Source organism: Anser brachyrhynchus (genome assembly GCF_964034855.1).
Source record: "Anser brachyrhynchus genome assembly, chromosome: 13".
NCBI classification, from domain to species: Eukaryota; Metazoa; Chordata; class Aves; order Anseriformes; family Anatidae; genus Anser; species Anser brachyrhynchus.
Window position 1 is genome coordinate 20008850 of NC_137708.1, and position 26294 is coordinate 20035143.

A 26294-nucleotide genomic window follows, 5' to 3' on the forward strand; every position below is an offset into this window, starting at 1 on the left:
GGTTATGGGGAAAGAAAAACTATTGAAACTCCATTTTAAAATGCCTGGCAACAGACAGGTGGAAAAGACTTAGAATTACTATTTTTCATTACTGAGGGCCCCTTAGGACTACACTGGAAAGAATCCTGTCTGCCCCAGATAAGAGTCTCACAGCAGTTTAATGTGCCAATCAGTTGCGCTCAGCAGCCCGGAATCATCATATTGCAGCTATTGAATAGTTCCAGACCATATGCTCAGAAGGATGGGGAATGTGATATGTGTCACACTGCCAAAGAATGATGATGAAGAGCATTAATATGCTGATGAAGAGGGGGGGAAAAAAAAAGTGAGAGAAATCTTGAAGAAGCAAACCCACCTGTGTTACAGAGCCTGACAGTTATGCTGTACTAACTCTTCCATTTCATATATAATTATAAGTTTCAGTTACCATGAGGTCTATATCACAGTGAATTACTTGGTCTCTTCCTCTCTACTCCTCTGCTAATATGTTTCCTATTTTGATTTTTAAGTGAGAAAATAGTTCAATCAGAGTCCAAGTTGCTACCAAGCATTTTATCTAGCTGGAAACTGGGTGCATTTGGGGTCTAATTACTTTGCAACAAAACCTCAGTTTTGAACCAAGTACTGCTCCATTCATATTAAATTACACCCTAGTCACTTGAAGGAGGAATGCTAATACAGGATACAGAATGGGAAAACAATAAAAAAGTGAGTTTTCATATACATTTTGTCTTTCGTTTTCTCCTTTCTAAAACAAATACAGTGGTTTTAATGTGTAACTGCAATATGGTAGCAGATGGATTAATGAAAAGTAGTTCACAGGGAACTGATCTTCTAGCCAGCTTTTTTTGGTGCCTCACCCAGAGATTTTATTGCCCAAGACTGTAGAGCACATTAAGTGTTGGCATAAGCAACTGAAATTGCACTGACTTCTGTATTTACTGCGGACAATTTTCATGTCCCTCCAACTGTTTCTAACTTCTCAGCTGTATACTGGGGGAGCAGAAACAGAATATGGGAAGAATTTCTGATCCATTGTGTAAAACAAGAAAACAAACCTCTAAAACTGACCGCAGAAATGAGCTCCTTTCATCTGGTAAAGGCAATATACCCTTTTAGGATGCAGGGAATAGTGAGCAGCCTAAAGAACAAATTTTAGTCTAAGCTAGCCATACGAATATTTTAAAGTGTATCTATGTATTTAACAATCTTCTCTGATATCTTTCTGCCCTAATTTTCCACAGCATAGACAAATATTCTATATTTGCCAGGATTGTGATGCATAACAGATTGTACGATGTGCTTTTGTAGAGACTACTGAAATCATATTCACAGCCTTTAAGAACTGAGTTGTCTGCAGTCTGAATAGAGATCTTCGTTTGGGAAGATGCTCTCATTTTCCTTTGTCCTTATAACAAAAGTCACTGATTAAGAATGCATTCAATTGTTATGAGATAAATTATGGGGTTTTTCACATTTTTCTTATTAATATTATCCCTTTGGCTTTCTGATTGCTCATGAATTTTCTTTAGTATTTTTCTGTATTCCAAAATACAATTTAATGTTACGGGTTTTGTTTCGATCCATGTAAAGTCAAGTTTTAGTGTAGTGAAACTCAATGAAAATGGCTCTGGTTGTATGAAGGAGAGTACAGATTGTTATTTTTCAAATATAAAATCTTACCATGAGGCAGTTTCTTTCAAAGTAGTTCCTCTCTTTGATTTATGATCATTATGATTTGGTTGTTATTCAGTCAAGAGGTGTCCAAATGCTCATTTTGAATCAAAAATGAAACAAAAGCCTGTAAAAGAACAAGCTTCACATGCTTTGTTTTTTTCTTCTTCCTCTTCTGAACTGTTCTTGTAGCATTTAAGAGAGATGGTCTAGTTGTGTGTGGTCATTCTGTTCCTTAAGATTTACAATACTATGATTAGACTAAGATAACTTTAGTGATCGACTAACTATGGTGGCTTTATTTTTATGGGTTACTACCAGAGTAATGATTCTGTATTTTATTGACCGAAGAGAGGCACTATGACTTTCTGTAGTATATACTGCATATCCCAGAGAGTATGTTGCTTGCCATCAGTATAGCTGAGGAAATATTTTGGCTCTTCCAATTCAGATTTTCTTTTTGCCCTCTAATATTAATTTACAAGAATATCTTTCTAATATGAATGGGCTGAAAGTGTCATAAATAATTATAAGTGTGATTGATACAGAAATTAAGCAATATGGTCTTCTACTTCAGACAGTTTAGAAGAAAACTTGGAAAAATAGGTTTTTCTGTCTTTAACTTATTCAGCAATGTTTACTTCTCCACTCAACTAAATTCTTTGTTTTCATCTTTGACCACACTTCAAAAATAAATCTAACTCTTGCATTTTCTCTGCTACACCAGCAAATTTCAAACCAGTGCACAATGTAACTTGCTGATTGCTAAATAACTGTGTGTCTTCTCTAGATCCAGCTGAACGAGTCACCCATCTCTGTTGAATTGCACTTTCCAGTGTTTCATTGTCTCATCAGGTACTGCTCAGAAATGCAAGATACCTAGTTTGAAAAAGCAGGCAGTTTCACCAGTAGGTATATGTGTTCCTTTTTCTTAGCGCAGCTGATTCCATATATTATTGTCTGCCAGCTGAATTTTCGGGGTGTAGCTCGCAGCAGCTATTCAGCATGCTGGTGAACCTTCCCTCCTGTGTTATTTTGAGGTTGCAATCTTTGTGCTCACTTGCACCAAATAAGGTTGGTTTCTTTTTGGCAGACGGAACAGTGATTTCCTATCCAAATGTTCAGACTGCAATCTGCATGGCTTAACACATGGACCATGCAAGCAGTTGTAAATGTCCTTACCTTCCTTGACACTTTGCATTGCAACCAGGCAAAAGCTTGTCTTTAGCCAGAACAAATGGTGCAAGCATTGCGTTTGCTGTAATCAAATAGAGTAGGAAGTAATCCTAAAGAGTAGGAAGTTGGCTAATAGCTGGAAATTGTGCAGGTAGTTTTTGCGCAGACACTTTTTTCTTGAACAGTGATGAAAAGCACTAAATTCCAGCTCTAATCAGTACAAAAAATCATCCTGCTGTTGCTGGGCCTGAGAAGGATTCTCATCAGATTTGGTTTCAATCTGTAGTGAGGCATGTTTACACAAACAATTTTCAAATGTTTCTCTTTTTTTTTTTGATAAAAAATATTTTTTAATCTTTTTGATTAAAAAAAATGCTTATCTCCTAAACTACATTATTTACAGCTGAAAGAAAACATTAATTTAAACAAGCCACTTACTCTATGATTCAAACAGGTGTTTTCTATTTAACAAAACTATCACTGTAATACTACAGTTTTTAATTCCTTTTTCACTGTAATCTCAAGTCTAATCGGAACTTCTTATGTGACTGATTCCTTTATTAGGAATGCGTCTTTCTCTTAAAAATGCTGAACCGTAATTTTTAAGTTTGGTGCACACTTCTTAAATAGCCAGCTGCATAACTGAGCACCAAATAACAGCTGGAGAGCTGGGATTCAGGTACGTGAACCACTCACAGCCATGTGTGGGGTTTCCCTTGGGGGCTGCATCCACACTTCTCTATTCCTCTCAGCCAGAGCTATCACCCTATTCTGGGGCTGAGAGTAGCAGAAGGATCTTGATTCTGTCTGCATTACCAGGAAAGCTTATTTCATTCACCTTTTGCACTGCACAGCTGCGCAGAAATAGCAGACATTAAGTTGCAGGTGTAAAGCATGAAAATGGCAATTCAAGGGAGCTGCAGTGCTCTAATTAAACCTTTCAGACCTTGATGGTTCTTCTGTTTTGGTTTGAAAACAATATTTTTGTCCTTTTCTAAAAAATGAAAAATTCTGCCCTGCTTGTCTCCTCAGCTCCCATGTATTCTTGCCACCTGTATTTCATTGCATTTGTTCATCTTCCTTCCCATCTTCTCTCACTTTTGACTTTGCTTGGAATATGGCCTGGCAAAAGACCAGCTGCGTCTTTCCGCAAGTTTCTTCTTCACCTCTATTCCACAGGAGTCAGACATAAGTGTGATTGTAAGTGCAAATGTTGATACATTTTCTTCATTTTGAGATTGGACCATCTCATTTGGCACATTTTGAAGCTTGTTGCCTGGCTCATATGATAAACTTTTTGTAGGATGGTTGAGGCTTGTGTTAGAAAAGGAGTGGCAGGTGGGGTAATTCCTCTATTTGTTTAATATTGAAATAACATGACTCTTTTCTTTTCCGCCCTACATGGAGACAGGAGGGATTATGACTACCATTGTTTACAGAGCATTAATGCTCAGTGATACGGCGTCCTTAAGCATCCTCATTTGGCAACAAGAGCTGTCACAGCAGCAGTTTAACTCACATACTTAACAGGCACGGAACCGTCCATTTGGCTGCAGAGGTACACAACTGTGGTGTTTTAGGAAAAACACCCCTTTGCCTCTCAGTAATTTTGTGCTTCAAATTTCAAATTCAAATTCAGGGATCAGGACCCCTGGTGCAGATAGCTTTCAGCTATTTTTTCAGCTAGTTGACCAAATGTGAGATAGGCAGGCAGGCAGGTGCTTGAAATGTTTGGCAAAGTGGATAATTGAGTGGGCCTCTTTAAACTCTGTGAAACAGCTGTCTTAAATGTTAAGCTATTTTGTAGGATAGCCTGGGTATGCAGACAGAAGGGGAAAGGGAGGACATAAGCAAAGGTGAATTTGGGAGTGTAAAGCAGTGGTTGGTTTTGTTGTTGTTTTTTCCACTAGTCCCCCATCATTTAATTATATAATACAGAGGACATGCTGTATTTTGTTGTGTACCTTCTTTTTGTCACTCTGCACATCACTGCTTTATCTGAGCACCTGGTAACAGTGCATTAAGCAAAGTGACTATCAGGTAGAACTTTGTTTTGTCCTCCTTTCTCTAAGAGATATGGCTACAGCAGAACTGATTGGTATCTAGATGATGTTGTCTCTCCATGGTCGTTATGGAAGTCAGTATGAGAGGATGTGCTGTGTTCTTAGAACAAAAGATAATCAGTTCTGTTTCCCCAGGCCAAGATTGAATTCTTCAGTCCTGGAGCACCCCAGGAGTACTTTGTCTCCTGCATAGAGATGTTCAACTCTATAGGGAATCCTGGTGTGTAAGCAGAGCAAGCCTGTCACAAGTCTTCATTCTCCTGGTTATCAGATGCCCTGAGCCCAACTACAGGTACTGCTGGCAGGGCCTGAGACTCAAGGTTAGCTGGATATTCTGTGAGAAACTAGTTTAGATGGAAAAGTTGTTTATGTTTCTCTCAGTTGGTGTTAGGAGTGGTATTGAGGTATTATGGATCAGCTGAAGTTTAAAAACTGATAACAGAAGTTTTGACCAGTTCACCAACTGGTGATATGCAGTGCTACATTGCAAATTTCCTAATTTGGTCTCTGCTTAGCTGTGCCACTTGATGTGCCTATTCTTCTCTGCTTACAATCAGAAATGGAGCTCTTTGTTATATGTGTGTTCACCGTTGTAATAGCAGGTCTGTATGTAGGCACATGTAAATATAAAACAGTAAATTGGATTTCTGTTTCTTTTCATGATTTTAATTTTTTTCTACAGAATCTGACTTATAATAATGTTTTTTTGTTGTTTTGTTTTGTTTTTTTGAAACACGAGCAGTGACGATAAAAAAAAAACTAAGGTTGCCTTGCTTTGTATAAATATATGTAGAAACTGATGCCTGTTGCTTAGGGGTTTAATCAGACTAATTCAGTTCAAGCTCCAGCTGAAAAGGCAACCTTTAAATAGCATAGTCAGGTTCTACCTTTTTTTATGAGAGGAAATATAAAAATATTTCATTACAATTCAAAAATTATAAGTCAAAATATTATCTGTTTTCAAATTATGAAGTATACAGTTATGTGTTTACCCTATAGCATTTTTGCAAAGGTGCTTTATATAGATCACATAAATACCATGCCATGATAAAATATTTCAATGATAAACATTAATAGTTTAGTAAACTCAGCCAGATGTAGACCACCTTTAAGGTATGCTACACTTCTGTGAAGTCCAGGACAGCTCTAGCATGAGAGTTGTAAGAAATATAAAAACACATATATAACTATCGAATTCATAGTTTACATTGTAAAAAACTAAGGAATGTTTTTGAATCCTGTTGCTCAGGGATTTCTGAATGTAATTCCCTTCTTTCTCACTGAGATTAAAAATATACTATTCTGTGTAGATTACTTTAATTAAACTGTATTAGATGTGATATAGATCTATTTTACAGATATGCTTAATTTTATCTGGAAATTAAATGGTGACATTTATTAATGTTTTGTGTCCAGAAGCTAATAAATCCAGATTGCTGAGCTTGGTTGAGGCTTTAGCAGCTTGGTAACTGTCCATTCTATGTCCTGAGTTTTGTAAATTCTCTTTCTGAATTATCTTAGTATTAGAAGAGAGGAGATAAAGGTCAAATCTTGAAAAGCTGTAGAGAATTGAGATAAAATTCAGTAAAAGTGACTGAACTACTATATTTCAGGTGCTCCATTACCAAGAGAAATGCTCTTTATTTCTGGATAACCCTGGCATTTTTGTTACAAACACTTCCCTTTTCGGAGAAGGCTAAGTATATCACTTTTTATTTGTATTTTTTCCAGGCTACTTAAATGCAGGCAGCACAATTAGTAAGGATTGCTAAATCACAAAATTTGCTAAACCACAAAACCTGTGGCTCACTTTAATATCTAGCAGTTAATTGCTTAGGGCTTTGCATACCTTTGCAAGTAAGGTAGCACAGGTGAGGTGGAGCTGTTGGGTGAAGCAGCTGGTACTGGAAGTCACCATCCCCATATGAGTGGTGCAGGGATTTTCCTTCAGCTTGGTTCTTGGCTGGCTGTGCAGGCTTAGTGCCTGTTGAGGGCTGCAGCACACTGGATGCTCTCCTGGCATGGTTTCATCTGAGAACAGTACAGCTTTCATGCCCTTGGGACTGCTCCTCGGGATGAACTGCAGTGTGTAAGTGGAGGTGATTGGGAGATCCGAAATGCTGATGTGTGTAAGAAAACTATTTGAGTTGTTTGATCCTACACCAGCTGGAAGGCTTTCATGTTCTTAAGAGAGCAAGTCTGAATCATTTTTGTCTTCAATGATGTTTTGTATGGACAGAGAAAACTAATTTTTTACAGGGTTGAGGCCTTGGACCCAAGGTCTTACCAACCAAGCTTTCTGGTTCATCCTACTGAATTCTGAAGTCTACCCAAACCAGGAAGATAGGTACTGTCAGAGTATTTCTGTGATGGCTTTGTTCCTAAGAATAATGATTGAATTAGAAATGTGGAACAACTGGAAAAAAATAAAGGAGAATGAGACTGTGAGAGTTGATTCAGTGCCAGAAGTGTGCAAATACGGTGGAGGAGGAGAACTGTACTGTGTTCTTACTCTCTTGGTTGTGTTTAAAATTGTTCAGTAGAGAAATGTGCTATTTCCTGGTATATACTAGCTTTCTTCATCTGTCTTATTTTTTCCAAGAGAGTGTAATCTGAATGCTTTGGTTTATTTAAGCTAATAACTGATGCATTTTTAAATTTGAAGTTTAAGTTACTGCTAGTCCAGAAGCCAAAACCTTGCAGCGACCTGCCTGATTCTGAGTGAATCAAAACACTCAGTAAAAGCAAATCAAGATGCCACTTTCAAGAGCTGTATTGCTATTATAATTTGTTAGAGGAGTTTTGTATATGGAAATCAAACTTTCACCTGCCATCTGGTGGAAATAAACTGAAAAGCTGTAATGTGTATCTCCTAACTAAGGATTGCACCTGTTGACAGCTTGCTGGCAGTATAGGGACTTGCAGTGCTGGTTGTATATCGAGAGCAATAAGGTTATATTGCTCACTTCCTTACTGTGTATGACAAACGAACGTTTTGGGTCCTTTTTTGCTTCAGTTTCAGTAGAGTAAAAGAGCTTGGCACCCTATGTTTATGCATGTTTGACTACAAAGTGATAATGCAAGATGATCAGCAGAATCAGGATTAAAACATAATAAAAAGTTGATATCAAAATATCTGAGTAGGAGAAAACTTTGGTTTATAGAAGTTTGGTGCTATTTATTTTGTGTGGAGGGAACTAAAACGTTTCAATTTTCTGTGCTGCAAACAGCCTTAATACACTTATGCTTTTACTATACGCAGAAGTAGTTACCAAAGTGACTGTAAACAGCAAAAACAAAAATCCCTTGTCTTTTAATTTATGGCTTCTCCATATTCTTTTGTTTCCTTATGCATCCTTCTCATTTCCTGATATTTGTACATATGTATTTTAGTCTTTTTCTGCAAGGTGTTAACAGGTTTCTCTCTTGCAGTTCACTGAAATTTAATCATGAAATATTTACAGGTCTATTCAGGAGGATTTTAAATAAGATGGTCTGTCTTGATGCTAAAGCAATGCAAGTGGTCAGGTCATACAGCTAGTGATTTAAAAAGGTAAAAAAAGTTTTTCTCATGAAATATTTATTTTGTTAACTAACCCTTAGTTTATGTAGTTGTGTTCTTTAAATCTATAGTCACATTCAGGGATTGCTCAAATCTGTAGTATGTAGTATGTACTCTAATAATAAAACCCCTTCATTTTTCTCCTGGCTTCATTTTCTTTGAGGATGCCATTTTCCCATAAACTCTGTTGCATTCTACAAGTGTGAAGCTCTTTGTTGTTATACAGAAAATAATGACATGGTAATAGTGCGCTTTTGTTTTCAGCAAAAGCATTTAAGCATGAATTAGTAAGCATTAATTCATTCATATGGCAATAACTAAGGAATTTATCTGAGGAGTTGGGGGCGGTCAGAGGAGCAATATTGGTACTGGTTTTTAATTTAATTTTATATTTTTTTTAAGAAAATACTTTCCAGTGGCTTACAGGCAAGAAGTTACAGTGAAGTTGTGTGGCAGTATGTGTAAATTAGGAAACTAGGATGTGTAACTACAATGGTACAGAACTATAAGAAACAAATCCAGCTGTCTTCTTTAGCTCCTATATAAGGGAAAAATCCTTAGGTATAAATATTCTTGCAAACTTTTTTTGCAGAAATATAGGGCTTCTGATCAGACTGAGATACTTAGGTGAACTTCAACTGTAGAGAAATTCCAGATGTCAAAAGGAGGTGTTCTTATGAATTTGACCCTTACTTATTATCAATTATGATAACTGTTATTTCTGGGGAAAAAACAATCAAACAAAAAAACAAATGGGGGAATTGGAAGAGGGAGGAGAAGATGGGTGGTTGGTACATTCTTCACTTGCATAGAAGGCAAAAGTGCTCATTCACCATAACTACACTCCAAATTCACTTGCAACTTAAAGGAATTCTGTAACACTGGTCTTCTTAGTTGTATTGCAATTGGCTCTTGTAACTTTTTGGTATTGTCCACAACAGTGTCCTGCTAAGTCTTAGCGTTTCAGAGGTTAATGCAATTTTGTGCCTAATTTTATATTTTCAAGGTCAGCATTAAGTTTGTCAGTTTGGTAAACAATTCCATTCTACCACCAACCTTACAACTTAAGAGTGTAGCTTTGCCTGTATTATTACTATTCTTCAATACAAATAAAATTCAAAGGCTGCTATACAAAATTTTAATCACATTTTTTAAAAATAAAAATGGATAGTTAAAATACATGAAAATAAGAAACACATCACAAGTAAATGTCATACAAGTATACATTATTTTACAAAGCGAGACAAGATAACTTGCAATAAATATTTGCTTGTCATAAATTCTTAATGATTTTTATATCAATGCATTGTTCCCAACTGATCTTCAAAATCTTTGTTAATTTTTAGTTAAGCTGTGTATATAATTTAAATGACGTTTCAGTGTATTTAATCAAAACTAATAGATATTTTAAACGGTGGCAAAAATAAAATATGATGTTATGAGGCAAGACTTTTTTTTCCATGTCAGTTCCTTCTCACAAATAAGCCTTTCAGATAGGCTTTTGCAATTCTGTAGCACAGGAAAATATTCCAGGCGTTTGGTGTGGGGTAAAGCAAAACATACGCACACAACTTTTGGAAGGGAATACAAGGGACTATTGCTAAGTTTCTTTAACATAATTTGTTACTATGTGCTTTGCATCATAGATGACAAACTAAATGATGGGGATCAGAGTAATTGGGTTCGCCTCTTCTCCATTTTTGCTTGAATATAAAACATCTACCTGTAATGTTCGGAGCATGCTCAGGGAAAATAAAACAAGGTAGACCTGTGGTTAAGATATGATAGGAAAACATAAAAATGTATGGAGTAAGCCTTCTGGGAGCTGGGGTTCTACAGTAATATTCAATCATATGTCAGCTGCAGTACACTAAATGAGTTTTAAAAGTTTTTAATTCTCCATATCACCGAATAAATCACTGCAAATCACTGACTGCAGCAGTTCTCTTTTAATCAAGAATCTTACAATAGCAAGTGTAATATTCTTCCATTAGAGTTATGCTTTTGAAAATATGGTAGGAAAAAGTTATTAACTTTGCTTTTAGGAGAAAAATTGTACTTAAAACTGGCAACTTTTTACTGTTGCCTGCATGTAGTTGTTCTAAATGTGTACTTTGGTTAGAAAGCAAGTAGCTGCAAGATTTTAATTGTGATAGTCCCACAGCAGGGACAAGAGTGCTGTGCACTTCAGCTGGGATCTCTTTGGGTACTTAATCTAACAAAGATTCCAGTTAAAGAATCGATGTTACTTTCATGTTGAACAAGTAAAAACAAGCAATAAACTGGTGAGATTAACTTTCACGTTTTTACTTGAATGTGTAGCTCTGACAACTATGAGAATAAAATTCCGTCTACTACAAACTAAGTAAACACAGTCCAAATGTTCTTGAGAGGCAACAAATATCAATAGTAATTTTTGTACCCATTCCAACATGCTAGCTGCCTCATGGTAAAAAGTAACTGCAGTGGCAGCATTTAATTAGAGTTTATTTATAATTGGGATTAATAAGCAATGTTGAGTTTAGTGTGCTAACTACCAACATAAACTTGCTATGTGAAAATGTCTGAAGTTGATGAGTTATCTCCTACAATACCTTCCTTCTAGGAATTAGGAGTGTTCATGGGGGAACTCAGTGTGCACCTATAGCGTGTTTGGTACTACTGCTTAGTCCATCAATTGTCCCCGTGAGCTCCCAGCAATCCCAACAGATTTTTGCTGAGCTCTTCTGTCTCCTCTGAGACAGAATGTCCAGTGTCTCTTTGGTCTGAATGTTTGTGTAAAGGTTGCATCCTTTAAGATACGGTGGTGTAGCTACAGAAACTTCAATATTTAAGTCTGTCTCTGCTCTTTAAATATTACGTTCATACAAAGGTAATTCATTTGGAAGAGATAATAGATCTTGTCAGTCTGCAGTATTTTTTTAAACAGTTCTCAGGTGGAGGGATTTCACTTTGCCTGTTGTCATTAAATGTCATCAGGAGTCAACAAGCCCTTCCAGACTTAGAAATTGTTAACTCTTACCATGCTTAGTTCTGATTTCTCCATAGTAAGAATTTTACCTTGAAAGGATTCTTCATTGTTAGAAATAATTTTGCCTTCTAGCATGGAAATTTGGAAGGAAACAAAATAATTATTGCTGTTAGAAAAATTAGACTGAAAAATTAAACAAGTACTGCAAAATCTAATTTTAATTGTTTAACCATGATCACTTGAGATGCAAAATGAACTGTACTGTATAATACACTTTATTTCCTTGCAGAGAGCTCATGTGTTTAGGAAGGGTCTCTTGCAGACTTGCTGCTGCCTAAAATGTTGTTACCACTTCTGTTTCCCACTCCAGGCCCATTTATTACTCCACCAATTTATTACGTTGCTTCCCAGTCTTCATCTTGCAATGGATTTTTCTTTAGTCTTAGAAATAAACATAATGCTGTAATTGTTTTTTTCACTAAACTCTTTTGTTGTCTGATCATGTGTTGGTGTTGTGCATTTAAAAACAACTTATTTTTTCGAGATCTAATGATTAAATTTTGGAGCTGATATTTCCACAGGAAAACTGAGTTATTTCTGTAGCTCTGACAGATGTGGTGCATAACAACTTTGATAATTGACCCAATGTTTGGAAGAGTATATCAAGTGATTAAGGATTGTTTGTTTTAGGTAAGCCATGTATGGTATAGTTGGTTTTATTGCGGTCTGTTTGCAGTCTTACAGCTGACTGGCTGGGGTTGTAGCTACAGGTCCTGAAGGATCTTAATTATAAGGCCAGTTTTCTGTGGCTGAACAACATGGTTTCGGTGTATTCCTGCTTATGCGCACATAACTGTTGAATGTGGATAGTGTAAATGGCTTACTACTAATACGAAATACTTAGCACTTGCTGTAGTGCTATATACTATTTCCATGCGGTTATTTGCTAGACCTAGGAGCAAAGATGATTAAACACTGCAATGAAGGATATATTAATTTCCTAAAACTACTATGAGGGAGCAGAAATGTTAGAAGCAGCTGCTGTCTCTGATATCACTGTGTCCAGTGTAGAAATATACTTGGGGATCTCGGGTTAAGATCTTAAAATATAAGAAAATGGAATAAAATTCACCTGAGCAATTGACATATTTCCTAATGACACACTCTGTACTGCTGAAATCAGGAAAAATCTAGAGGCCCTTTCATCTGAGTAGGGAACAATATTTCTGTAGGATGTAAAATAGTAAAATCTTGGTAAAAAAACAGTAGTCAGGTATTTCTTAAGATGTCTTACAGTTATAATGTAAAACAGTGAATGCCCTTCCAGCAGCAACACTGCCTAATTATTGTAGCCATTCTTTTCTGTTAATGAAAATGAGCTCTACCATGTTGATGCCACCTTAGTTTTCTCAGGAAAGGTGCTTTCCCTCTTGGTCTTAAGCACAAATTTGCTCTCTTCTCCTCTGTTTTCAGAAGTTTAAAAAGAAATTGTAGTGCTTTTGAATTACAATTTATTTCTATTAATGGATTTTAAAAGCTTAATTATACAAAATAACTATTAGTAGTGTCTCACTTGCTGGAAAGAGCCTTTCAATATACTGTTAAGCTTCTTGGCAGTTGATCCGCTCTTGGCTTTACCATATAGTTTTCCTGTCTTTTTCTGTAACTGCAAACTCTCAGGGAAGGCCACTGGTAATTGCTCTGAGGCAGAGGATGCAGAATGCACCTAAGACAGCGTTCTTCCTGATTTCTGTAATACGAACTCATTGCTGAGGGAAATAATTGTAGGTTGACAATCATTTCAGAATACTAAGTTAGGAGGCAAATGTCCCCTGCAACACATTTTAGATCAGGGCTTCAGCTGGATGTTTTACTTCATGCGTTCTTTAACACCAGCTTAGAGGGTTAAACAGCAGAGATGTGAGCTGATGGGACCTGGGAATTTATATCGCAGTTAATGAATTGTAATTCCTGTGGATTTATATTGGAATATTTGCATCAGAGAAAAAGTGAAAGTTTCATCGTCCTGCTGTGTTGCTTACAACATGAAGTTGATGGTTAAGCAAATGTCATTTATTTATTTATTTATTTTAACATTTGGTCCTATCTTTCTTCATATAGCTATTTCCATAGAAGCAAGTTCCAAAGTGCCACCTTTCCAGGAGGAAAAGATAACTTTCTATGTTAATGACCCCTGAATCTTTATAAAACTCCTTTGGAGAAACACTTAGAACATACTTTATTCACAGAAATTAATGATCTAGCACTCCAATTCTCAATGGTGCTCCTGGGCACAGGAAAGAATTTATGTATTTACTTTTGCTTTAACTTAAGATAACTCATTTCTAGCCTGACTGGGCCTGTCTAAATACTCCTTATTTCATTAGAAAATGAATCTTCTGCACGTGCTGAGGAATTTTGTAACTGATGGTTATAGATGACATATATCCCCTTCAGTGACAGCATAGCAACCATAATTAAAAAGCATATTATTTTTAAAAAAAAAAAGTCATATTGCTAGCAATCATATTTGATTTGGCAAGCCAGTCCTTCCCTATCTGTAGTTCTGACAAATTTCTAAACGCCCTCTTCCTCTCCCCCCCTCTTGTGATTATAAAGTAGATGAAATTGTGAGGAATTGAAGAGATTTCTTACTTGCAAGAATAACAGTCAATAGCAAAAATGATAAACAGACTTAATTTCAGCCAAAACCATAGAAAATAAGAAGTAACCAGAATCTTGAACAATGCTTTTATTAAATATTTTAATGAGTCGATAAACAAGAAAAATGTTACCTGATCCATTCAATAATAGCACATCCTAATTAGTCACACATAGGTGAGCCTCACTGAAGAACAGGTTTTTTTTTTTTGTTACTGAGGGTAGCAGGAAAGGGTGGCTTCCGCCTGCTAGCATCTTAGTTCAAGATCAGTGTGGTTTACAAGACACCCAACTTGTTTCAGCAGGTTTTTTACTCTTACGGTTATGTTGAGGTTTAGGAATCTTGTGGAAATGAGAATCTACTTTATTTCACTCGTTTTGCAAACTGGGAAGTTGCAAACTGGGAAGTTGAAAACAGACTATAAGCAGCTTGCTGAAGACCATATGGAGCAAGTGAGTAGCCAGGCTAGGAGTAGAAGTCAGGCGAACAATTAAGGATCAATGAATAGCCTTCCCAGTAACTGCTTGTGGCCGTGGCATCACACCAGGAGTGCTGGCTCCCACTTCTTTCCCTGATCAAGGACAGATGTTCAGGTGACAAATTGCCATAGCAATTGTGTGTGTGAGTGAGGGGGAAGTGTGATTTCACTATTATTCCTCTGGTGTTGTCAGAGGAACTTCCATTTCCTGTTGTCAAGGGAAGGCATTTTTCCTAGCTTTGTAATAAAATGGGCAAAGGATATTTGAAATGAGCCAGTTATATGCAATTTATTAGTGCAAGTCAAAGCTCCATTTTCCTAATTTCTTTTTTCTTTTACATAAAGGCTTAGCCTATGCAGATTCAAGCTTGCAATTCAAGTAAGTTCTACAATAGAAGAAGCAGCTTCTTAACAAGATTGAATTTGCTATTGTGCAAGTTACAAGCTGAACACACACAGATTGGGCAAGTTTCTGTTCATTCATGTTTCTCCTTTAAAGAAAAAAAACACCAAATACCAGTTTAATATAAATGGAAATGAGGGCGATATTAGTGTGAACGTAAATCTTGATCTATTGTAACTTAATAATGAAAGCCATGCTTTTCAGAGTCTGGATAAATGAATAAAGTCATAGCATTTTTTGTTTGTTTTTAATAAGTGTACAAATAATCACCTTTAGTTAAGATTTCTATCCTTTTATTTGCTTAATAGGATCTTGGAAAAAGCTATTATTTATGGAAAAGCGGGTACTTGTCTCCCAAGAGGTTGAGGTGCTTTTCTTTTATGTTGTATAATTGTTTCTGGGAAAAGATTTTAAAAAATGATATGGCAAGATATTTGAAAAGAAAGTTTCCTAGCAGACTTCATAAAGTTTAATATTTATATAACCTTTAAGCAGTCAAGAGACTATGCCTAATGACAGTCAACTAACAGCTTGACCTTTATTGAATGGAAGAATGGTAGCACACTTACAGGAGTTTCATTTCAATGGCAATGTAATGTTGAATTTCTGTGGGCTATTAATGTACAGTAAGCATACTGAGCTTGGAAATGTATTATTTCCATTACGTCCGGCAAAACTAGAGAATAGAGGGTTTAAAAAGCAATCAACTTTAAATTTATTAATTATATTTTAATGATCTTCCTAATTAGATGTAAAATGTCTCAACTTTTTAAAAATATATTAGAAGGGGTGCATGCACAAATTGTCTGTGACCACATCTAAAATCTTAACGTTAATCGGCAGTTGGATAATATGCATGTGTATGGAAAGTCTAAACATGCTATATCTTTTTTGTGCGTCTTAAAAAGGAATTATACTGTCATATCATTTTGAAGTAATTATCAAACTGAGGTTGAAAGACTAAGTACTTTTAAAATGCCTAAACGGAAATGTTTTTTCAAATTTATAGCTGAAAGACAAAAAATATTTGAATTTCACCTCGTCCTTCACTGCATAGTCTTGACTGTTGGATTAAAAACATACTAAGTTAGGTTCTCCTCTGAAGAAACACCCTTGCAACGAGAGGAGCACTGTAATATTTAATCTACATACTGCGCTGTTTGTGGATGCAGTTTGGAGTTCTGAATTCTGACTGGCATGGCCTCATGCAGTCTGCTAGAACAGACTGCTCAGGGACTGTGCTCTGCTTTTGTGTTTTGTTTTCTATTATGTTGGTTTTACTGAAAAAGTAGATTTTTGAATCTAACTGATGGTGGACAGAAAGAAAATTCCGTCTTCCTCTTTGAAAGGCCAAAAAGAAGCTTGTCATTTTGGCAAATAATTGAAATAGGGGTTTTATTGTGGTTTTGGTTTTGCTTTTGCTTTTTTCCTCATTATTAGTGAGCTATTAAATCCAGATAACCCTAGTTAATATACTTTAAAATGTTAAATAAATCAGAATTGTGAAAGAAAAACTATACATGTGTTTTTTGCAGTTGACCTTTCATTACTCTGTCGACCTGCAATGTACAGGTAATGTGCAAGTCCTTGAGGGAGTAATGGCTACTTAAATGAATGTTTACTAGGTTCAGAAGCAAAACTTTAGGCTACACTACACCAGATTATGTATGAATTAAAATGAAGGTTCTTAGTATCCCTGTACTGATCTTGCTATCTTCAGTGAAATAATGACAGAATATCAAGTCCTATTTGTGTGTATGATATGCAAACATAGAGCCAGAGAAGGGCATGTATCTCATGTACTTGCATGCTCTATATAATGCTTTATAAAGTGTGCACAAAAATAAGAGGTGATTCTGAAAACCTGCTAAGGCTCATCTGCATTTTTAAATACTTAATGATTGTGAAAAATCTTGACCTAAAACCCAATCTGATAAACTTCTGAGATCAGGAACCTTTCACTTCATTTGTCTGTCAAGTGCCAGGAATACTCCTACTGCTCTACAAATAAGAGCAATGGGGGGAAATGCACGATGAGTACGCCACACAGTTCTTGAAAGCTGATGTGACTTTAGCACATGCAAAACTACTTGAAAAAGTGAGCTTTTTTCGTTCCTACAAAGTAGGATACAAATCGTTGTCAGAACCAAATCACATGCACTTAGCTTGCTTTATCTCCCCCCAAACTTGTAAATGTCTACCCACAGCTAAATGTATAAACTGCCAGAAAACTAGTGCTAAAAATATTCTAAAAGTTGCTTGCTATTTTTCACACACTACTTCAACTTGGGAATTTTTGATTTATTGGGCTTTTAATTCATGACTATATTAATACCTACTTCTATCTTCAATCACACTTTGAAGATACTTGAACAAGTGCAATTGTAATCGAAGATTACAAACCCAGGTATTCCTTTGGGAAAATGCAGCTGGAGCTCTTTAAACTTTCTCCATTGCTTATACATGCCTGGAGGAAATCTGGTGCCATCTTTCTAATGTAATCCTTCTCTGTCTATGGATCCTGACGTATCTGTTGCCTGCCATGCTCTTCATTGCTGTGATGAAAGCTGGCTCCAAGAATCAAGAAGTTTTATCCTCCTCTTCAATATGCTTATTAAAATGAAGTAGAGGTTAGTTCATTTTAAAGGCCTGAAGAAGGATTATTAAGGAGCTGATTAAGTCAATTAGGCTGCTTAGGGAATCCTTTTTGCTGTGTTGTTGTTAGCCAGAAACCTTAATAGGACAATTAGGATTAATTAAAATCAGCCTGATTGATTAGTATATATAAACCTGCATGCAAGACACAGTTGTGTGGTTGTGTTTGTTCAGACCGAAAAGGGGAGGCAGTGGATGCTGAGGTCTGCATTTCTAAAAATATCTGTATGCCACTGCAAAAGCAGGTTGCTTTGGGGGTGGTGATGGGATTTGTTAGCGGTGATACCACGTCAGTGAAATTGGCTGTTTCCTGCACGTCCCTCTTAGGATTGATGGGACATGAGACTAAACAATAAAGCAGCAAATAAATTTCACTGTAGATATGTAAGATGATATGGGGGTGGGGATGTGTGTGGAATCCCAACTTTGCATATAAAATAGTGTGATCTGACTAAGGTCACTCAGGACCAAAGACCCAGGGCATTTTAATGTAAATGGTCACCCTCACTCAGCAGTGGCTTGGCAAAACTTAATGCTGGAGTTTACTAGAAGACAAATCCAGAATCAAACACTGTACTTTGTAGCATAATAAAAATCCATTACTTGCCACCTCTTACAGTACAGGAGTTGTAGGCTGTCAGATGAAACCGTAGGGAGATGCATTCAAACACCCAAGGTAGGTGGCTAAGTTGTCATCAGAAATCCATTTCTGCATGTAAAATGATCACTGGACTGTTCTTGTCTTCTGTTTTTTTTCATTTTTGATTTTTGTTTTTTTAAGATTCATCCAAGAAAATCTGAACACTTCTGTAATGGCATTTTTAAACTGTGCCAATACCACAGTTAATAGATACAACCATATGTTCGCTTAACCCTAGAATCTTGACTTTCTTCAGCTGGGTACAGTTGTCTGTATTCAAATCTGTGATGAAAAAGAAAGTGATTGGGAGTGGTCCCAGGGATTTCCATCATGCCCTGAAGGTAGGGGGTTAAGTTCCTTGGTCTTTCAAGGACCAAGCAAGACCTTCCTTCGTTTAAAGGCTCTTGCCTGTCTTTAATGCACCGATTCATTTTGGTAACGTCTTGAAAATTTTCATATCTGATGTCTTGTTCTGTCTCTTTGAAATAGTTTTCTTCTAAGGGAAACTGATTTACTGTGGAAGAAGTTATCCAAGGAATATGCCTTAAAGCTTCCTCTATTTTACTGCCTGTGAACATGAGCAGCTCCAGTATTTGTTCTGTTCCTTTACCCAAGGTGTTCTCAGATATTATTATGTGGGAAAAAGTACAGAACTGTCACTAGACATCAGCAAGGCTTTAACACACAGCAGCATCTTGTTCTAAGCAGTTGGATCCTAGGCAAGTGTTGTCAGTTAGAATTTCTTTATTGAAGTGCTTCTAAAGTTATTTATTAATGAACTAATCTTTCAAAACAGTGCTTACAAGCATCTCTTCCATTACTGCAGTGGTGAATTGGTGTGTGTCTAGGTAAGTGCACTGTCTCAGGTTTTATTATTCCTCTTACTGGAAGGATCCATTTCCAAGACCTCTTGTTCCATCTTATTTAAGGAGATCTTCAAGTATTATACCTCAGATGTCAGTCAAACAGCTTTTCTCTTTGCTATGTGAAATGCTTAGGTTCATTATTTATAACTCACGTTGTTAAGAAATACCAGAGGAATCCCTATTTTCAATGAACAGCATTTTGCAAAATTTAGTGTTTAAGTAAACAGCATAGTAACCTGTGGTATGTATTGTCTGAAATGATCAGCCCTGTCCTGGGGCGTCTCTTCGTCTGTGGAGTTTCTCCTTACAGTCTTTAAGAGCAGGAAGATAAGCGGGAGATAATAGTGTCACTGGAGGAAAAAAAAGTCATGCTCTTTTAATCCAGACAAAAATGTTTATGTATGATGAGGGCTAGTACTGTATCACATGTGGAATCGTTAAGACTCAGTAAAACTATCCTAGCTCTATAATCTAAGATTACAAAGATTTACTCGAATATAATTTAAAAAATAAAATCCTCACAACTGCAAGATACTAAGAAGATACTGGATGTCATTATTGTTTTTCTTTCTAAAACTCATGTTCTAAAAAGTTCCTTTTTATTGTTATAAATTGCCTGAAAAGTCATAAATCCTATTCAGGAATTGTAATTGTAGTAGTTTCTGATAATAAGTAACCTTTTTCAAGTCTTGCTAAATTTTAAGTAAAGCCAAATAATAAAATTGAAAAACAGTCTAAGAAACTGCATGTGTATATAGCATCTTGCTCCCAGCTTTCATTTACTGTTGCTCAGAAAGATTATAGAAAGCTTAAGTACTTACTTCCCTAAGTGGTGATTTTTTACAAGCCACCTTTCTTTTTCATGGCTTTATTTAATCTTAAGCATACTCACCCAGCTTTCTGAATAAACAGTGTCTGCCGTAAGGTACGAAAAAGTAACAAATCTAAATTTACATGACCTAACATGAATTAATAACTTTTATAATTACCCGTTTTCACCAATAGGTGGTGGTGCTAGCTGTTTCTTTATCTGTTGCTTCTTCAGACTTCTGTGGAACTAACCATAAAAATATCTACACGTTTATAGCATGAAAATTTAAGCACAGGTGATTGGAGATGCTTGGAGCCAGACTGACTCTCTGCCTAAGCTAAGAGGGAGGCAGGGGAATGCATGCACCCACCAAAAGCCACAAAGGGTCTGCTGTGTTTTGGCACTCCTCCTTTTGAGCGTTAACCCTGATGGCTTCAAGGCTGCAGCAAGTGAGAGGCATTGCCCCTGGCAGCCTGCTTTCCTGCAAGAGGAGACGCAGGCCGTGTGAAAGGATGAACAGCATCACGGTGCTGGAGGAAGGTGAGGAAAGTAATATTCAGACCAGCTCCCCAGATGTAGAAAGCATTTCCCTCTGTTCTTGCAATGTCTTCTTTTAAGGAAATAATGTTCTGAAATTGCTGCTACGTGCTCTGACCTCTGTTGGTTCCTGATTTCCAGTTCAGGATGTGGAGCTAGTAGGATTTTTTGTTTAAATTCCAAGAGCAAATCAATAGTCTGTGGATGTTTAAGAGACTGGAAAAGAGGTGGCTCTTTGGGAGGAGTGCCAACTTGACAGTAGGTAGTTAAAATCCAGTAAAAAAAAAAAGGAATAAAAGCATACATGACACTGAACACAAGCGAGAAACAATGTCTCTTGTCTTTTTCTCCTGAACTCTTCCTTTGAGGGAGCTTGGTTTGGCTTAAAGTGTTTATTTGTTCAGAGCATGTTCTGAAGTCAGTAGTGTCACAACCAGGAGACTGTCTGATAACTGCCACTCGGGCTTAGCTATAGGCCTTGCATTACAATGAGGAGTTAGTCAGGAGTTCCTCTTAGTGAACAATTAAAAGTTGACACACTTCAAATGGACTGAAGAACAAATTAAAGCATGCCTATAGCAAAGACCGCGTTTTTAATTTTGTGTAACCTTCATCAGTGCCTGTGATAATGTGACACAAGAGTTCTCGATGCTACATAAAGCAACAAGAGTGGAAGTGCCACTGCATTCATCATCTGATTTTTTTCCAAATTTTCCTTTTTTTTTTTTTTTTTACTCTTTTCCAGTCTCTTCCCTGTATGTCTGGCCTATTTGCTTGTGTTTTTTTGTTGTTGTTTTCCTGTGGCCTGCTCTCACTGCAAGGAATAAGATAACTCATGACTGGCAGCCAGCGGCTTGGAGTGAGAATTCTCATTTGTCACATTCTGCTGCCAGCTGCCAAGTGAGATATGCAAAACCTCGTTTCAGAAAGTTCCAGTATTGTCAGATTCTCTGGGCTCCTCATGTCTTTCCTTCCATTATTTTGGAAGGCAAGAAAAACTTTGGTAAAATATTTGAGCCTCTTTTGTTTTTCCTTCAGAGTAAATAATAAAAAAAAAAGTGAAAGAAAAGATGGAATTTTACTGAAGGTTAACTGCTAAAAACAGTATTTTAAATCTCTACTGATAGCTAATGAGTTCTGAATATGCATATAGACATTGTAATTACTGATGAGGTGCAAACACGAAATTCTCTGTGCTGAAGGATCTGACAACTTGAGCTCATGCCTCACTGCTGTGACCTGAGCCTAGGAAACACTCAGAATCATAGGATCAGCTGCCCAAGGTAGCATCTTCAGACTTGCTGGAAAAAAATAGATTCAAAACAGGCTGCAAGTATTCTGAGAGCTTTAGTCTTAAGTTTTTGTCTTCGTAAAGTGTTGGAACTTGCAGTATGGTAAAGGTCAGCCCTGTGAGTTAAGGAAAATTTACATCTCTTCCTTATTCCTCCTCCCAGCTGCCCTGGTTGCATCTGCTTTCTGTCAGATAACACAACCAGGAGATGAATTCACTGAAGGCAAGTAGGACAATTTTCTCCTGTGTTATCTATGTCCTCCATGCTTTGAAGAAGCATGTAAAATATTTGTATATGAACTTGTGTTCTTTAACACAAATGTCATTGTTACTCTTACACTTGTCTGGCATGTAAAAACAAGACCATAAGAAGCAGCCCATTTGACCCAGTGTACTGTCTGTGATGGTTGCCCGAAGCAAACGATCAAGAAAGTTTAAGATGGACTGAGCAGCCAGTGATGCTTCCCCAAGCTACTCTTCTCTTCTTCAACGAATTGTCCTAGGAACTTTGAGCTGCAAGTGGTCTCTACACAGCTAAACTTAAACAGATATTTATTCTATAAAGTGTGCAGTTTGCTTTTCAGTCTGTCGGTTCAGTGTCCTGTGGCAAGCTGTTCCACATCATTGGTATATGCAGTGTGAAGAATCATCTCCTGCTTGTTTTGAACTTGTGGTCTGCCTCTTTGCCCCCCTTTGATGCCCCTTCATTGCTAAGCAGCTTAGGGGAGCAGAGTTCTTATTCATATCTCTTGGGTCTAATGTTGTCTGTCATATCACCATTTACTTCTCTTACTAAAACTCTTAGGGCTCCTAGCTACATAATCATGCCTTGCATAGAAGCTACTCCATTCCTTTGTGATCATCCTCCTTGTCCTTTCTTGAATCTTACTAGACTCTTAGCTTTTTGTGATACTGCATTGTCTTCAAGGGCTTTTTTTTTTTATTCCTGATTATCTACTGGACCCACAGACTTGGGGTTAAACATTTTTGGCCTGTCTATATGTTCATAGTGAACCTGACAGAGTTTGATTCTGTCTGTGTTTTCATGGCTTCAGCCTTGAAAAATGTTTTGGTCTTCTGGTTTGTTTTTTTAACTTTTAACACCAATCTACTTTTGTTCTTCCCCAGGTCTTTCTAGATGAGTGCTGTGCATTCATCCTGTTCCTCTGATGGGTGTCCTTAAGTAACCCTGTGATGTCCATAAATAACCACGATGCTGTCGACAACTGCGCTTATGCTTTTGCAGTGTTCATATCTGAGCGCTTCACAATCTACTGGGAAACATCCTGTAGGTTTCACTGATTTCAGTTAACTCTGGAGTGATTCCGGGTATATGAAAAAAATACTGTTAATTGGAGATACCTGGTGCTCAAAACAAAATAATGAATTGAGTTGACAACAGTGAAAGCACAATATCAACTGTCCAAGTTCTAACGATAAATAAAAATTGAGTTCCCCTCAGTTCTTTTTCTATCACTAAACTAAGCATTAAAAGAGTTGTCAAAGATTTCCAGTAGTTGTTAAATCAGAATAACCTCTGAATGCAATCCCTGACTAAACTCTTACCAGATAACTTTGACAGCCCCTTAATCTCAAAAAACTGTTGTTAACGTAACAGCATTAAAATAATCTGTTACCAATCCTGTCTTTCACCCACATAATTCAAGATGGGGTGTTATCTACGAATGCTCAAGGAAAAGCAGCAGTAAAGAATTTGCAACACTGAAAGCAAGAATTGAGAAATAATGGTTGAAAAGATGGCAATCTAGGAGCAGCTGATGGTTTTGAAGTGCACAAATCCTGAAGTACAGTATCAGCTGAAATGAAGTAAAATATGGGGTCCTGACTTAGCACTTCTGTGGCTATAATCATTGATAAGGAATTATGCATTGAACCAACTTGGATAATGTTAATTCTGTAACGTAGCTTAGAACATGTTTAACATGTTTAATGTTAAACAAATGTTTAATCATCTAGGATTATTTTTCTTATGAGCTGCAAATTTGAAAATAACTCCTTACAAAGGGTAACAGCGCATGTGGAGAAGTAAACTACTTATACGCATTTCTTTTAGAGGGGGACTCAATATACTTATATATATGCATAAGGCGTGTATGAATACCAGTGGAGTTGGGGAAATGTGTACACACCTACATAGCAATAGGACTGAGTTGTGGTTTTTCACTTTCAGGTTAAGAAAAGTAACAATGTTTCCTTTGAAACTCTCTAAATACTTTATTAAAATATTTCAATGGAAGATTTAAAAAAAAAAAAGTCCAACAGCTGATTTTTATTCCATTATCTAACACATGTACAAGTATATTTTTGTCTGTCTCTGTATGGAGTGGCTGTGAATGTTGGGCTAATAACTGTAGGACTTAGCTCTGGGCTGGATTCTGACACATTTAGTTTCACTGCAACACAGTGATAAAATGCTACCTCTGGCTTAGGAAGTTTCTGAGCTACAGTGGAGCTGTACTGGGAGATTAAACCTGAAAAGTCATTATATAGTGTCCTTATTCTCACCTTGTTTTCCAGATGTAGCTTGTTGGGTGCTGTTGAATTTGAGATACTGGACTGGATGCACTTTGGTCTGTCTCAGAATGGTCACTCATAATCATCTAAATATTTATTTCCAAATACATTCAGTTTAAGTACCGTGTAATTATGAATAAAGTAGAAGTATGTGGGCTGAGAAAAGTTAGAAAGGATCAAATCCTCAATATGTAATGTATGCATGTTTCCACAGTAATTATAAGTGTATGAAATTTTGCTATAACAGGTTGTTTTAGGTATTAAAGGCAAAGTAATACTTGCTGGAAGTTATAGTATGTTAAATAATTCAACACTTACTAATTGTAATGTTTAGGTATGTGCTTCATAACCATGCTAATGTACTAATCTCAGCTTCACAGAAGTTTTCTGTGGACTTAAAATCTAGGAGTACTTTATTTCACTTGTGGTAGTGTGGTTTTGATTTAAAAAAAAAAAAAACTATTGAAGTTAACTACTGTTTTTTTCTGAAAACATGCAAAAGACAGGCGTGTTTTTATGAATTGATGTTGGTTTTACTCCTGAGCTCAGATGCATCTCACAATTCAAAATAAAAGCATACTTTTTAATAGTAATAAGCTGAGAAAGAAGATTGACTAGATGTGCAGGTGGAAGAGACTGAATGTGAGAACTTATTGCAGATGCACGTAAGCCAGACCAAGTCTGAATGAGTTCTGAAAAATTTAGTTCCAGGAAAGATCTAGAGTAGACTCTGGATTTGATGCTGTGTAAAACAGAGCTATGAATAAAAATAAACCTCTCAACCCCACATGAATCTGTGCTTGAGCTCATGAAAACAAATTATCACTGCAATATATTTTATTTTTTATTATTTTTATTTTTTATTTTTATATATTTTTATTTATTATTATATATATATATCTGTGATTAAAAAAATAAAAAATCCCCTTAACAGAAGAAAATCCACAAAAGCCTGATCTTTGAACTGGTTGCTTGAATAAAAATGTGGTACGGTACATGACCTCTTCAGTATTTTTTAAATCCAGAATAAGGTCATCTTGGAGAATAAGAGGTGTGTGTGTGTGTTGGCTATTTCAGATGAATTTAACATTCACAAAAGTCTTCCTAGTAATACAGACTAGATGTACTGTAATGAGAATGTTTCCCTGAATCTCTGTTCTCATATGAAATGACTTAAGAGTTGTACCAAAAGATAATGTCATGGATGAAATCCACTAAACAATTGTAATGGGTTGTCAGAGGGCGTTGAGCTTCATCTAGATATGCTCATCACCTTTCCTCTTCCTTCTTGTAGCATCTTCCATTCCTAGGAGCCAGCAGAGGTTTGCAGTTGAGAAATACTGCACTCTAAAATGACCTAAAGACCGAGTTATTTCTGAACTCATAATCATAGCAAGTATCGGTTGATCAGTGTTCTCAGGACTCACAATTTGTTTTAGCAGTGCTTTTTTTTTTGCTTTTCAGCTGTCTCAGGGCTGATCATCACTGTAATTCATATCAGATCTAACATTTTAATGGCAAAAAAATTACTTTTCATCATTTGAAAGAATTATAACTAATGTGGGCTACTGCTCTTCTGTATTTAATATTCTATTTTGGTGCATCTATTTGCAAAAGTATTCTCAGCATAATGTTTTGAATGAGAATACTCAAATTAATGTTTAATAGTTGCTTATTTCAAGATCTTTGTAAAATTAAACTGCATTTCCAACAGGGAAGTACAATCCAGGAATGAGTTCTTGTCCAAATTTTGTTCTAAAAAAAAAAAACCTATTTTCTTGTGTGTTGTTTACTTCCCATTTCATATATATTCTACATATATTTATTGAATCCTATAATCAGCCTTTCTGCATCTTAGGTTATGTTTCTTAGAGATATAAACATAGTAAAACTATCTATTAAAAATAATGAGAGTAACCTTTAGTTGCTGATCTGAGAAGGAAGAGCACATTTGGATGCACTCACTTCTG

At 36.4% G+C, this 26294-nt stretch overlaps 1 protein-coding gene across 1 annotated transcript in view; it reads left to right on the forward strand.

Moving 5' to 3' along the window:
* Positions 1 to 26294, forward strand: part of TENM1 (teneurin transmembrane protein 1) — an 854834-nt gene that overhangs the window by 229957 nt on the left and 598583 nt on the right. The window lies entirely within an intron of this gene.